Source organism: Pteropus alecto, unplaced genomic scaffold, assembly GCF_000325575.1.
Source record: "Pteropus alecto unplaced genomic scaffold, ASM32557v1 scaffold320, whole genome shotgun sequence".
Lineage (NCBI taxonomy): Eukaryota > Metazoa > Chordata > Mammalia > Chiroptera > Pteropodidae > Pteropus > Pteropus alecto.
In genome coordinates, this window is record NW_006429963.1 from 2,070,485 (window position 1) to 2,082,241 (window position 11,757).

Consider the following 11,757-nt stretch of genomic DNA (forward strand, 5'->3'; position numbering starts at 1 on the left):
AGGGTGAGGGGGATGGAGTTCGGCTGACGAAGCTGTGACTATCAAGACAGGGAATTTTTACTCCATCTTATAGGGAAACGAGACCCCGAAAGTGTCTGTAAAGGTGATTAATCTAAGCAAAGGAAAGCTTCGGGAAGACCGATTCGAACTGCGTCTCTCGAAAGAAAGCATCTCCTTTTTTATTTTAATGGAATTTTCCACACGAATAATATGGGAGAGGAAATGCAAACGTTAAAAATCACTTCTTTCTGATAGAAAAGCTCTTCTTTCTATTCTCTGAGATGCATCTGAATTCTGTTGGTCTGACTGGTAACCTTGCTGAGCTAAATTCCTATCAACTTGAATTATTCGCTTAGAAAATTGGAAGCCAATGTTCCGGTGATGGCAATCAAAGGGCACAGATTTAAAACGGCTCTTTGGAAAATGGCTCCCTGGAACGGTGCGGCACCACGGAGTCTGATGCTGCCGGGTACAGGGATCGAAACATCCCCTCTCGATAAAAACGACAGTCGTCACGGCTTCGAGAAAAACCTGGGCAACATCCGAATGGTACATTTCGTGTGTTCCCATCGGTATCTGTTTTCAAAGTTCTATACTATAGTAATGCTGAAAAAATATATATGTTCTGCAAAGTATCTTTATTGAAAGAATCCTGCATTAATTTTCATGAGAAATCAGCTCGGTTCACTAGCATGTATTATTAGTCGGGAAAAAACCGGCTTTGTATTCATTTCGATTTTCACTTAATTTCCAATTATTTTAAATAACTGGTTATTGAATTCCTCGAGCAGCTGCAAAGAAAGCATTTGACTCACGGAACCGTATTCACACTTCTAAAAGTCTAATGATAAATAATGAAAAAATTTAAACAGGAGGGATTACTGTTTGAAGCCCTTATTTATAAAACCTTTTGTGCATTTAATACAAAATAAGTGCCTCAAACTAGAAACGCTAAAAATGTGGCTTCGTGTAAATGAATTGAAAAAATATTCCCTTTTTTTCTCTAGAAAATCAAAATGGCATATTGATAAAAAGTGGTCCTCCCTGAACGAAAATTACCGTAAACGATCGACTATAAGCAAACTTCCTCTCGTATTTCAGCCTTAGAATTCGTCACAGCTCATTGTGGTATCAAACACAGCCAGGAGGGGCCCGGAGACCCAGGGCCAGGTCGTGGAAGGTTTCTGGGCTGACGGCGCTCCGGGAGAGCCGGGCAGGCTGCACACGTCAGCACGTGCAGTGGGGCCATCGGCTCAGAGGCACAGCCTTGGCACGCAGGGGCCGGGGAAGGATCAGGAGAAGCCATCGGGTGGGGATGCAAAGACTTCTGATGAGGCAGTGCTGAGTAAGTGGGTACAGAGAGGCTAAACCCTAAAAGATTTCTTATGTAAAAAAAAAAGACGTTCCTTATCTTTCTCTGGAGCTATGGAATGTGGGCAGGTAAAGCTTTTCCTGAGATAAGTGAACATCCAGTTACAAACCAAATCGTGCTCCCCAGATTCATATGTTAATCCCCCAGCGAGACGGGGCCTTCACGGAGGTGCTTAAGGTCACACGAGGTCCTGAAGGCCAGGCCCTGATCCAGTGTAGCTGGCGTCCTCACAAGGAGAGAAGAGACACCGAGAGATCACGTGCATATAGAGAGGCCATGTGAGGGCATGGTGAGAAGGTGGCCACCGGCAAGCCAGGAAGAGAAGCCACGCCGGACCCCAAACCCGCAGGCACCTCGATCTCGGCCCCCAGCCTCCAGAACTCAGAGAAAAATAGTCCCTTGGTTAAGCCGTCTGGTCTGTGGTGTCCTGTGACGGTGGCCCACACTGACACCCGCACCTGCTCTCTTGAGAGTGAAAGCAATGACCTTGACGAATCCTTGAACCCAGCCGCCCGCGGGATGCTCTCGCTCTAGGAGTCCAAGCGGTAAGCGTTACTAACAGAGTTGCCACTAGTCAGATGTGGACGACGGAGACGAAGCTCGTTCCCACACGAGCAGTGGAAACGGGTGTTTCGAAATTAAGAAACTGTAAACAAATGGAAGAAATAAGCCCACGAGCATCGCTCATCCTGGAGGGAAGCGGGGCCCGTAACCGTGTTCGTGTGCGCCGCTGACTTCGGCTGACCAGGGAAACTTCTGCAGCGCGAGCTGGCGTTCGGATCCCGACACCGACCGGTATTCACAAAGGACCCGCACACATTTCCTGGGGAGACGAAAACCCTCTAGAGCCTTTAACAATGCAGGATGACGAAAGCGACGAGAGTTGCTAAAAATTGGAAAAGACGTTTAAAGATGCTGCCGCATGCCCATCTCCGTGACGTTTCCGCTAAACATCGAGCGGTGTTTTCTTTATAATGAAACATTTAGGAGTGGTTTTAACTAAAGGTAGAGAGCGATATGCTCTGTGACTTTGCAAGGACACATGCGGTCTTAGAAGACCGATTTAACGGGAATTTTTAACAGAGTTGGGACAGGAGACCATCTCAGATCACAACTACCTGAGGCGAGCCTTGTGGATACACGTCTTAATTCCTAAGCATCGATCCTAAAAGTTCCTATTTTCTCAGGGAACCAAATGTGCACTTATTTCTGTCTAAAAAAGAAAGGCTTGCAGCCATCGGTGTGTTTTCCCATGTGTCACACAACGATTTTAAATGCTTTTTAGACCCAGCGAGTCAATCAGGCTCCAAGGGAAAACACCAAATTTAGTTTTTACTTTTGAAAGAAAGAAACAAACCGTCTCACTCTATGGGACTTTAATGCTTCTTAGCAGTAAAATTTAAAAAATCCACTGCAGTAACAATAAGAGTGGAATCTGTTTTGCTCTTAACATCTGTTGATTAAAGATTCTGAAGTGAAAAATAACGTTTGGTTATTTAATTACAACCAGCGCTGGCTCTTACTGCTCTCCCCCGAGATCGACATATTAGGAAGATGTAGGAAAAAGTATAGTATCTCACAATACTGCTTAGCCAAAGATATGTGCCATCAAACACGTGTGCACAGAACCAGAAGAATCTTTGTGTTTCTTATGCTTCAATGGTGGACACGAAGCAAAACGAAATAAAACAAACCTTTAAATCCAACCAAGTACTGAAATTAGAATAATTTAATGCAGGTAGACACGTAAGCCAGTTTGCGCCTACTTATCAACGGAGCTAGAAGAACATTCTGCAAACCTCATTATTGCTTGCTCCAAAATCCACTAACCTTATCTGCCAGGAAACTCCCAGATCCAAACTGAACCCCTTGAGCGTCAGCTCCGGCACGCTGCCTGGCACACTGTCATCGCTCAGGCACGCTGCTGGGGTCCGAAGCCGTGTGGTCTTTGTTCACACGCAACGTTCTGGACGGAGCCTCGCACTTCCTCGTTACAGAGGCTCTCCTGTCCTCTGCAAGGGATGGATTTGCGGAGGCAGGCACTACTCATTAAATCCCAAGATTTCTGAGTTCATTTCACCCGAGTGATATATTTTCTTTCCTTCATTCGCACCACGAATGTGAACAGAATGACTAGCTGTCACCGTGCTGACAGGTGACAGACGCGGGTTTATTTTTCCTCTCTTCCCCGGCACAAAAGCCTGTCCCGATCAGCACCTTGGAGAGCGACCGGGCTTGTGGCAGAGAGAATGTGGTTCACGCTGTGAGCCGAGCCTCGGAGCTGGTATTGTCACCGAACCACAGGAAGTGAAGGCTGAAGCCACAGGCCAAGCATCGACACCCAGTCCCATAGATCTCGGTTTCCAAATGCCATCAAAGAAATGGAACCTTCACTCTGAAGAGAAGTGGCTGCTTTCACAGTCAGGATAAGAAAAATGCTTAACGAGCCCGGAGCATCTTGCCTTACCAGCAAAGAAGAGCTCGGGCGTCGAAAGCATGGGACACGCCGAAGGAACGCAGTGACCGACCCGCAGGAGCTCCGGCGCCCTGCGCTGGGACAATCTGAGCAACAAGATACACGGCGCAGAGCTGGGTTTCAATGAAAAAAATAAAATGAATATATATGAGTCCACGTGTGGGTCAGGTTGCCAGGGCGGCTGTAACAAACACCACAGGTTGGGTGGCTTGAAAAACAGGTGTTTATTTCCTCAAAGTTCTGCAAACTAGAAATCGGAGGCGGAGGTGTTGGTAGGGTCCTCCTGAGGCCCCTCTCCTTGGCACGCAGACGGCTGTGCTGTCTCTCATGTCCCACAAGGTGTCCCTCTGTGTGTGTCTGTGTCCGAACCTCCTCGTCTCATAAAGGCTCCAGTCGTTTTGGATTAAGCACCTGATACGACCTCATTTTAACTTGATTTCTCCTTTAAAGGCCCTCACTCAAAACAGTCACATCCTGGGGCACACGGGGATCAGGAGGCCAACCTATAGATTCCAGAGGATGCGATTCAGCCTATAACGATGCCGATATAAACGAATGACTCAAGGTCAAGAAAAGCAAGGACCTACCTAGAAACCGTCACCGACCAGAGGACACTGGAGAGATGTGACAACCGAATGCAATGTGGCACTCGGGATGTGACAACCGAATGCAATGTGGCACTCGGGATGCGGTTTTGAAACAGAAAGGGGTCCGTAATGCAAAAGCCGGCGAAACCCCAGTAAAGTCTAGAGCTCAGTAAACAAACAGCAAGTTACCTAGTTTTGACTAATGCGCCATGAAAGGTAAGCCGTCACCAACGGGGACACTGGGTGAGCGGTATACAGGAACTCCCCGTCATCTCTGCAACTCTTATGAAAATCGACAATTACTCCCAATTTTTTTTAAAAAGGGATTATATTAAAAAGATCAAATGACCAAAGCCCAAAAGTAGTGTTAGAGTTGGCCCAAGGACCAATCTGCTTCTCCAACCTCACTGTCAACAAGACCAAACCAGGTGTTTCGTGAAATCGAATTGCAGCCCGCTTGACACGGAAACGCGGTCTTCACACAGTAAACGTGGAGCAAAATTCTCCCCTTTCAAAGAGAAATTCGCTCCGTCCCATTTTCTCGAAGCACATGACTTCTCGGTCCATCTTTCGCTTTTCTACTCTGATGAGAAACACTGGCAAACGCCACCACGACGAGCCCTCAGAGCCATGGTGACACAAACAGCAAACCCTTCCTGAGCACTCGGTCCGGGCCGGGTTTGTTTTAGGTACTTTATATAATTAAGAACCTACGAGTCGGGCACCGTCACTGCCCCCGTGGACGGAAGGGAAACCGAGAGGCGGACGTCAAACGCCTTCTGCGAGTTTGCCTAGGCACAGCCGCCAGCTGCAGAGCCAGCAGCACAAGCCAGGCCGTCCACACAGAGACCCGTCTCCGACTCGGGAACGTCGACGGTGCGTGAACGACGATTCACTGGTGCTCGGTATCTGCACTGGACCCGGGGCGGGGAGTCGCGGGACCCGGGGCCGCGTGGAAGGCATCCCCTTCTCCAAGGGGCAGGACCGCCCATCGGCCCCTCCTGGGAATGAAGCGGCTTCTTTATCTCCGAGGAAGCCACAGGCTTCGCGTGGTACATGAAATTTCGCAATTTTTAACTTGAAAACCAACCGCGTGGGCCAACCGAACCAACAGATCGCCCGCGATCCGCCCACTGCTGGTAGCTCCTTACAGAAGCGTCGCTAAGGAAATGCAGACCGAGGCGAAGCAGCAAGGATGTGGGCGTGGTGTGTACGCCCATCCTGTCAAGTCGCGGTAGGGAGAAGCTACTTCTCCTTCGAGGGCATCAGAATACGCACCACGAACGGTACTTGTGGGCACTTGGCTGGACCCCGAAAAGACGCAGAGGGATGTGAGACCCAAGCCTTCCTCACAAAACCCACGGCACGCTCACGTGGCACGTCGCTCTTCCCTGCACGGAGCTGCCCCGTTCGGACTTACTTAAACCACGGGCGCCCTGTGTGCGAGCCCATCCACGCAGCACCCATCCCCACGGTCCTTTCCGGAAGTTTCTCTGGTAGATGAAGGCAAAACACGTTCACGTTCATTTGGAAAAGCAGGAAAGGTGCACTGAGCTGTGTGCAGAGCCAGTGGGTGGGCCCCGAGGTCATGCTGTGTGTCACCCGAGCCCTGCCTCCCAGAGCCTGCCGGGCTCCCTCCCCCATCCCGCCTGGCGAGTGGCACTGCTCGGCGCCCTCAGACCCCCAGCTCTGCTCAGACGCGGTGGGATCAGACGGGGAGCCCGCAGACATGTGCTGCTGCTGCCGGCCTCGCTGCGCCTCTGATGCGCTTTCGGGCGCCGGTTACGGCTTCTGCAGGGGCAGCAGACAGTGACCTCCATAGTGACCTCGATTCCAGCTTCTGTCTGGATCCAGCGAGAGGGACCGCCACCCGCCCCTAGTCCATCCCCGGGACCCCTTACATAGTCGTTTGTCAAAGCATTAATTTGACAAACCAAACCCACGACGGGTCAAGTTCAAGGGGGTGTGCTTGCGAAGAAGGACGGTCAACGACAAACATGCCATGTTCTCTTGTGTCGCTTCGGAAGATAAGATGGATTTCTTTTTTTTTTTTAAACAGAGGACAAAGGCGAATGTGACTTGGACGAGCTGAAACTCAGTGACCTTCCAAACACTTGAGCTACAAATTTTCTAAAGAAGGAAATGAACTGCCTCCCAAGAAAGCCGTGTAAGAGGCGAGTGGGCGGATCTTCACGGCCGGATAAGAAGCAGTCCCGACGCCCCACGCTGCTGAGAACCGCGAGGGCCAGAGCGTGAAGCAGAGGAAGGGGCCTCAGGGGCTGGATGGCCGTGCCTTCCCTCTCTGCACCCGTTTCCTGAGACCATAAGCACGGGCAGTGGAGTCTGCAAATTTCCGCCTCCCTCAGGCCCGGCCCATCCCCTTGGATGCCCCAAATGGATTCAGCGAATAACCTCTGGTTTCCGCCTCCCAGAGGTGCCGCCCTATCTGCTCCCCGCTTCCGCACCCAGGTTTTGGAAATTCCTGCAACAGGTGGGGGGCGGGGAGGAAGAAGCACCCACAGGACTCGCCTGCTGCCCTAACCTGAGGGGTTCAGAGCGGCAGAGTCGAAGGGAGCCTTGCATTTCCTTCACGGCTGTTCCAGGCTCCCTTCGGCTCTGCCACTCTGAACCCTTCTGACTCCCCGAAACCTGTGACCCACACATCATTGAGTCTCTCTCCCCTAAACTCCTGAAGCACTCTACGTCCTCACCGGCATTAAAACAGACAGCGGTGGCCACCACACTGCGTCCTCTCTCCGACGATGCCCTCGGGGAAGGGTGTGCCACAGCACATGCACCGTCTCACACTGCGAGGTCCCGGGCACCCTGGAGGCCACCGGTAAGCCCACTGATGGGCCAGGATGAGGCAGGGTTACTCCAGGGATGTATTTCGAGTCTGAAGAACGTGCAATGACAACCAAGAAAAGGAAAATCTTTTTTATGGTGCTCTAAGTGCATGGATAGCATCGGACATTTTCAGGGATGTATCTGACTCCGTCCTACAAACAACCTTGATGATTAGCTCTTAGAAACTGTTTTGCACATAATAAAACTATGGGCAAAGGCACACTCCCTGCTGAGCCTGAGAACTCGAGTTGTCATTGGAACAAGACTCAGGGGTCTTCAAGTCTCCACTTTCGTGTACGTCACCCCTGAATCTTTCTGACCGCTGCTGAGGCTCTTTCCTTTCCCGCAGCCCGTTCCTTTCCCAGCTGTGGCACCAGGAAACTCTCGTTCGGTCTGTCTTTCCAATCTCAGATGTTGGAAAGGCAACTACTGGCCCAGCAGAGAGGACCCTCGGCTGCGGCGACAAAGGACGCCACGCCGGGAGCTTCTCACAGTGAACAAAGTTAAGCCACGGGGAACTCTTACTTCTCAGAATTGCGATGATTTTCAAATGTCCCTGTTTCTTCTTTAGAGAATCCTCAACTTTTCTCCTCTTTGAACTGGATGCAGTATAATTCGACGTATTGTTTTTAAGAGGGGGGATCGGTATCCCCTTTGGATCAGCTTTACCATACATTTTACGTAATAGTTAATGCTTAATTTTTTTTTTTTTTAACTAGGATCATAACAGTAAGGTTAGGAAAGGGATGCAATTAACATCAGGAGGAATGTGTGGTTCTTTCCCGTTATTATGAAATGTCAATGAGTAGGTTAAGGTTTACAAATCGTGTATCAAGTTTTTATTTCAGAACAATTACGTGCAACTGTGTGTCTCTCTAAAGGAACGTTTCGTGAAGGGATGTGACTCCTTGTTGCCCATCTGCCCGAGAGTTAGTTGTTTCACTATTCCAAACCAAACCTACGCCGCCTACTAATGTGCAGATGTGAATTGGAGAGAACGACTCTTTCGACGTCTCCAAAGAGAATGCGCAACACAGTCAGACACGTGTGTAGCGGGCGGCCTCTCAGACGCCCTCCTCCTGGTATTCACCCCGTCGTTAGTCTCCCATACTGAGCCTGGTTTGGCCCGTGACCAACAGGACACAAACAAAGGTCAATACGCTAACTTCAAGGTGAAGTTACAGACGCTGCGGCTTCCGCTTTGGCTGGACGCTTGCTCCGCGGTCACTCGCTCTGCGGGAAGCCAGCCTCGTGCATGAGCCAGCAGGGGACCCTTCCATCCCCGGTCCCCTGCTGAAACAGTGCGGCCCCGGCCCATGGCTCGACGGAGACCTCACCACGATGAATGTCCGTCCAAGTTGCCCCTGGCTCCTTCACCCTGAGAAACTGGGAGAGACAACGTGTTTGCCCGTTCAAGTTGCCCAGCTTTGGGGTGACTCCTTAGGCGGCAATAAATAACAAACACCTAGGTGGGGAGAATGTTTTCAGAATCTGACCAAACAGAGACTTCCAGTCTAGAACGGTCTTCTCTAGAAAAACAGTACGTTCTGGATTTCAAGTCATCGGTCAGTAACGATCGGGGTTGGGTGTCTCACGAAGACCTTTCGACTCCACTGGCTACTTCAAGGCACCAAATTTACTAAGCACAGTTGTGACGAAGCTTCGCTCTAACCGGACGTGAATGAACCAGTACTAATTTGCGGCTTCATAATATTAGGGGTTTTTTTTCTGTTTGTTTTTCGTAAGTGTTTGGTGTTGGGGATTTCTTCAGCATTCCGGTTTAATCCGCCTCCTTGTCTGTGCATAGTGATAACCAGGCTGCTTGCATAGTGTCCTTGGGGTGTTGGCGGCTAATCAGTATTAAACATAAATTAAGACTCTCAAACTGCGCTAGGAGCTCTATGGTTCTGGCAGGCGAAAGCTCTATCCCCTGCCACCTTTTCTTACCTGGGAGACACTTGGCTCTCACTCGAGTGCGCACGTCCCTAGGTGACGGGGACGGGGCTGGCAGGGGCTCCTCTCCCTGAGCTTGCCCCCGACTTCACACTGGAGGGGGGCACCAGACGGCCCCTCGAATCCTTTCTAGCTCCCACAGCCTACGAGGCAACGACACCTGCTTTCCGCCAGTACTTTGGACCGAGGTGTCCCCGCCCTCTCTGGAATTTGGTTCTAGAAGAAATTCTCTTAGCGCTGTGCTCCTCCAGGCCTCCCGGACCAGCGGGCAGCGCTCCTTCAGAGAATCCTCCCCTCTCTACTTCCGAGTCTTATGAGACAGAGTCAGCGGGAGGCGAAATGAAGATTCACTTAGCTGCTCGGGTAAATCAACAGACATAAACCCCGAAACCCTGAAACCCCGTTTCTTCAGCCGCTCAGCCGCTGGCACCTGCTCCGCTCACACCGGGCCTGCGGGGGCGGAGTGGGGACAGCAGCACCCCTGCATTTCGCCCTCCCGATGCCACCGCGAGGCTGACGGGAGCGCCCGGCCGCCCCATTCCACAGACGCGACACGGAGCCCCTGGGCAGTTAAGGAACCGACTCGGCACAGTGAGAAAGACATCGAGGACGGCCTCGGAGGAGCGAGCCGGAGGTCTGGGCTCTCGGGCCGTTCGCACGGTCGCGTCCCATGCGAAGTGACACGTGTAAAGCCACGAACAACGCGGCTTCCTGCGAAGGACACTTTCCTCGGCGAAGCGGACTCGCCCTCCCCTTTTTTTTGGCAGAAGGGAAGGCGGCGAGGCTTTGGACGTGGCGCCCCCGCATTTCCAGGCTCCGAAGGCTCAGGGCCGTGGGCGGCCGCCTGGTTCTCCCTCGCCCGACACACTCCGCAAGGACGGACACTGCGCCGAGGGCGAGCGCGCCTCTCGCCGTCGGTTACGGACGCGGCTGCGGTTCGATCGGCAAAGCCCGTTAGAGACGTGACCTCGCGAGGGTCTGGACGAAGCTTCCCCCGGAGAAGCGATAACTTCCTCAGAATGCGTTTCCTAAGCACTCGGGGTGCCAGGTGAACACGGCCCGCCGCATGCCCGGGTCTCGCTGGTTCTTAAGAAGGGAACGTGGGAGACAAAAATGAGCAGCGAACAAGGTCTGCAGAATGTCATTTTCTCCCCTCTCAGGGAGCCCCGGCCCCCGCCTGAGAAAAATGGGTCTACACGGCACCGTGAGCGGCTCCTTATCCACCAGCGCTCCCTGAGATGCCAGTAAGGGCGTTCGCTGAGTCACAGACGCGGCCGGTCCCCGTGCCGGCCTCGCTCTGCCCCAGGACTGCCCAGCGACCGGAGTCTGCTTCCACGGACGTGCTCCAGGCGCTGGTCACCACGGGTCACTCGGGTTGCAATGTGTTTCCGAGAAGAAGCTTCTCCGTTTGGGACAGTTTAGACTGAACATGTCCCACCGAAATCCCTCGGGCATGTCGCCATTGGGCTTTCAAGGGTCTAGACCGTCCTCGCCGAGGATATTTCTGTGGAAGTCGAGTTGAACTTCGCGGAGACTGGAGAAAATGACAGACACTTGAAGGAAGACAAGTGTTTCCATGGTGAGCGCAAATTACAAGCGTGACAAGGCCTCTCTGATTGGAGGGTGTCAGCTTTAGACTCATTTTCTTCTAAGGAAGAGGGTTGGAAACAACACTTTGCTCTGAATTCTCGTTTAGAAGCCCTCGGCCCCCCGCTGGCGTCCCCCAGTCTTCGGCACCTGTCACGGAGCGGCGCCTCTGCCACCTGGACTCACCTTCCCCGCCCTCTCTGATTCTACACACTCAGAACCTCACGTCTCCTGGGGCCTCTGCTAATCCAAATCCGGTAAAACACCAATTAACCGGAAAGCTCTGAGAAAGAGGGCTGCCGTTAATTTAATTTCTCACGAACCGAGAGGACTAACAGGACACACGGCCTCGTTTCGACTCTCCATTTAAAGCTTCTTAAGGGGCATCGGTCCAGCCTTCGCCCTTAGCAAAGTCAAACACCCAGAGTCCATCTCGGACGCCGGGAGGTCTCACTGCCTGGACACCCACGACCACGTCTCACTGAACGTGGGTCTAGCTGGACACGACGCGACGGAGGTGGCTGCGTCCACTCTCCTTCCACGTGGGAAAGCTCGCAGAGGCCGCTTTGCTGCCACCTGCTACATTTCAAAAGCCAAGTCAGTAAAGGAAACGTTAATCAGTGGAGGTTTCTGCTTGGTCGAGTTTTGGTTAAGTTACATAACTCCTGAAAAAGGACGCTTGCTGATGTGAACTCTCAACCACTTTCGCAGACAACCAGTCACCTTTCTCCTGTAATGTGACAGTCGTACAACTGTCATTAGGAAGAGACACGCTGGCTCCTCTTAGATCACCGGCCACCGGGACTTTGTCGTACCAAGGTGGCGTCTGTGCTGGATGGTGATATTAAATGTTGTGTATCATTCAGAGGGCCCTTGACTCGAGTCACCAAGCTGCCTTGGCCACAGCACACTTGACCTCACACTTTGCTGTGGCC